Genomic DNA, 4,688 nt, shown 5'->3' on the forward strand with positions numbered 1-4,688 from the left:
CATCAGATTAGGCTAACTTGGGCTGTCTGGATGTTACTAATCACCCTACCGTAAGGTGGGAAAGGAGGTCCAGATAATGATGATACTATTATAATCTCCAAACACTGCTCCCTTTCCTTGGGATGCCCTCCCCTCCTCCCCTACCACCACCAACACCACCATCACTTAGGGAGATGGCCATGACAGATCAACCTTAAGGCAATTCTTATCCATAAACATTTCTCTGACTGCCTGTCACTCCACTTACACCATCTTCACTCTCAACAATGTACTGTTTCACTTCTATCTATCTATCTATTGCCAGACAGCTTAATCCCATGAGGGGTGGCCACAAACAATAGTCTCCATGTCGCCCTGTCCCCCGCCATTTCACTGCCCTCCCTCCCTCCCGCACACCCCACTCTCATCTCCACTCCATCCCTCAATCTCATCCTTGGCCTCCCCTTCCTTCTCCCCCCCTTCCACCTCACTCACATACATTCTCCCCACCAGTCTCCCACTCTCCATTCTCTCCACATGGCCATACCATCTCAATGTATGTCTCCAAACGCTTTCTATCACATCCACATCCACACCACAATACTCCTCTTATTCATACATCACTCTGTCCCTCCATGTAACTCCACATGCTTCTCTCAGACAACTCATTTCCACTGCTCTCACTCTCGATTTGTATCCTTCCAACATGGTCCAAGCTTCACTTCCATATGTTAGAGTTGGTATCACAATACTATCATGCAATGATTTTTTTACTTCCATACTAAATTCCCAATTTCTTATCACTGCTTTCAATGAACCAGCAACTTTCTTCCTTGTTGTACCCTTTCAAGCACTTCATCCTTCAAACTCCCATCCTTCCTCATCACACTACCCAAGTACTTAAATGCACTCACATTTTCCATTTCTTCATCATCCAACCACACTGTACATTCTGTGACTTCATTTCTCTCGAAGACCATAACTTTGCTCTTCCCTACGTTCACCTTTAGATTTCATTTCTTACACATTCTTCCAAACTTATTCATTTCTCTTCCACCCAATTTATGGTCTTCCAACAGAACCTTAATCTAATTTTTCAAGAATTTCTTTGGCCCTCTTCCTATTTGCATTCTCTGACTACCCAAACCGTCTCAGTGTTTCACATTAACCAAGCATTTGTGCCACATCTCTTTCCCATAGTATTTTCCTCCCATCTAAGGTTCTTAAAATTTCTCTATAATATACGTCATTCATCCCAGTTTTACCTGGAGCTATTCTAAAAGGGATATCACAACAGACTGTAAATGAAAGTTCTGTCACTCATGGTCCATGTTTCATTCCATTTTGAGAAAGTCAGAAACATTACACTTTCTCACAGAGTCTTCTTCAGTGAAAACAGAACTTGAATTTACCCCTACCATTATATGTGAGGAAAAATGTCCACTGATATCAGTGTCTGAAAACTGCAATTTAAGAAAGGCATTTTGCTTTCTTAATAACTTTAAATTAGAAAGCAAATGAAGTACTTGAAAGGGTACAGCAGGGAAGGAAAGTTGTTGGTTCACTGAAAGGGGTGATGAGAAATAGCGAGGTGAGTATGAAAGTCAAGAAGTCACTGGATGACAGTATTGTGATCCCTACCTTGACGTATGGAAGCGAGGCGTGGACCTTGCTAGAGGGGAACAAGTCAAGAGTGAGAGCAGTGGAAATGAGGTACCTGAGAGCATGTGGAGTGACATGGAGAGACAGGTTGACAAATGAAGAAGTGAAAGAATGTTGTGGGGTGGATGTGATTGAGAGAATTAGGAGAAATACACTGAGTTTGGACATGTGGAGAGAATGGAGAACGAAAGATTGACTGGATGTATGTAGGTTAAGTCGAGGGATAGAAAGGGAGAGGGAGACCGAGGATGAGGTGAAGGGGTGGAGTTGAGAGGTATATGAGGGAGGGGGAGGTGAGTCTGGGGGAGGGCAGTCAAATAGGGGAGACCGAGGATGAGGTGGAGGGATGGAGTTGAGTGGTATATGAGGGAGGGGGGAGTGAGTTGGGGGAGGGCAGTCAAATGGTGGGTGATAGAGCGACTTGGAGGCATTTTGTCTGTGGCCACCCTCTGCAGGATTAGGGCGTCGGGCTATAGATAGATAGATATTTTATAAATATTTATATAGTAAGCTGATGCAATACAATATAATAAAAAAAAACTTCTTGTACTGCAGCTCAGTACTATATAATTAATGCTTACACAGCAACAAGTGTAGAATGTGCAAACATTAAATAAATAAGTACAGTTATCAACCTGGGCAATAATACTGATAAGAAAATTATACACACAGTATCTTGCACAAGCCTCTCTTCAAGAAATACACCATATTAATGGATCTACCTAATTTCAACTCTAATATAGAAAAGATCGCAATATCCAACAATGCTGGCTACTACAGCATACAGTCTTATTACAGCCTATTCTCTATGAGAGGATAAGCCTGGAAGATACCTGGTGTCTACATTTTCACAATACCCACACTCTATAAATGAAAACATAAAAGAAAAAAGATTTTTTTTTTCAATGTAAAAATCCTTATCGAAGTCAGTTTTTATCATGGAATTGTGACAAATAAATCTAACACTAACCGATGTACAGTTTGTTCAAAATATTAAACTATATGTAGAAAAAAATCTCATCATCACAGTCAAAAAAATACAATAAATCACAACATATATACAGTGAGTATGTATGTTACTGAGCTTACATATTTAACAGTTATTAATTTTTCTAACAACAAATGGAATGGTACCAGTACACTGTCAGAATACAAAACACTCCAAAACAAATTAAATAACTCACCTTTAACTGGAATCCAGAAATCCTATGAGTATGAATGAAGATAATTAACACAATAGGAATAATTAACTTGATATGACAAACAGGCCAACTGAATGCAAAGAATCCTGTCCTTGTCTTAGACTCTTTAATTTTAATTACCTTAACCCCTTCAGCCTAAGGATATAATTTTTTTTTTTTTCCTCCCCAGACAGATGATATGATGCAGTTTACAGAAGACCTCCGGCAACAAATGGGTACAGTGCCTAACCTATCCAGTTTGAAAAGTCCTCTATCATCATCATCATCATCATCTGGACCTCCTTTCCCACCCTAGGCCAGGGTGAGGAGTAGCAACGTCCAGAAATTCCAAATCTGCCCAGTCCAATGGGCCATGCTTCCATTCACTCATAGTTCAAACCCCCGGAATCCTGGCTCTATCTCATACACTAAAAACTTTCACCACATTCTGTAGCTTCACATAAACATACCCGATAGTCAATCCGAATGCTATCACATTAGAAAAGGGTGCCAAATCCCTGATCACGTACTTCTTCTCACAACATTCATCCCACCAGCTCGATCTCTTGTCAGTCCCCTAGCCTTGCCAACTCCCACACCCCTCTTCCTCACACTTATCCACCATATCCCTCCACCCTCTCCTTGGTCTACCTCGCCTTCTCCCACCTTCAAATTTGCCCAGAAATACCTTTTTCACCACTCTATTGTTATCCATTCCCTTCACACAACCATACCATCTCAGTACACTCTCTTTGATTCTGGTGTCCACAGACTTCCTGACTCCACACCTATCACGAATCACATTATTTCGTGTCCTATTCACTCTCTGTACTCCACGTACATTCCTCGGCAGTCCCATCTCCACTACTCTCACTCCTGACTTTTCGTTTTCAAGCCACACCATAGTCTCACATCCGTATGTAAATGTTGGCACTAACACTCCTTTATGTAAGCCTCATGCAGCTGCAACACCCAAGCCTCTGTTTCTTATTAAGGCCTGCATAGCACCAGCTACTTTCCTTCCTTGTGTCACTCTACTTTCCACTTCTTTTGCACATTTTCCTCTCTTTTCTATTACTGTACACAGGTATCTGAAGGCTCTCACCAATTCCAGTCTCTCTCCATTCACTGTAATATCACACTGGGAGTCACCTTCTCTCTCAATTTCCATCACTTTACTTTTTTCTACATTTACTCTCAAGGCACGACGCTCACAGACATCAGCAAAACTCTGCACCAGCCTACCAAGTTCTTGTCCAGTATTTACATGTAGCACTGCATCATCAACATACAACAAATTTGAGATGTTCCATCCATCACCATTCACTACCAATGCAATCCCTCTCTACATTACTTGTCTTTTTATTTCTCTCATTAACCCATCCATATATATATTGAACACCCACTGGGACATCACACAACCTTGTCACATGCCCACACCGATCGTGGACCATTCACTTAGATGCCCATTTACCTTACACATGCTTCACTACCATCATAAAAACTCTTGACAGCACCTAGCAGCTTACCATCTACACCATACATATGGAAAACCTTCAACAATCCTTCTCTGTCTACTTTGTCGAATGCTTTTTCCAGATCCATGAATGCCATAAACACCTTATAGTCCTCACAAGCCTTCTTCACTATCTGTCTCACTGCAAATATTTCATCCACACATCCTCTGCCACTCCTAAAGCCACCCTGTTCATCACTCACTAGGACTCCTGATACCTCTCTTACTTTCTCAATAATAATTCTTCCATATACGTTCCCTACAACACTCAATAAATTTGTGCCATGATAATTCTTGCACTCACTTCGCTCACCTTTATTTTTGCACAGTACCCTTGCATCCAAGACAGG

This window comes from Coenobita brevimanus, chromosome 47 (genome assembly GCF_032717465.1).
Source record: "Coenobita brevimanus isolate Jiangsu-jjx chromosome 47, ASM3271746v2, whole genome shotgun sequence".
Classification (NCBI taxonomy): domain Eukaryota; kingdom Metazoa; phylum Arthropoda; class Malacostraca; order Decapoda; family Coenobitidae; genus Coenobita; species Coenobita brevimanus.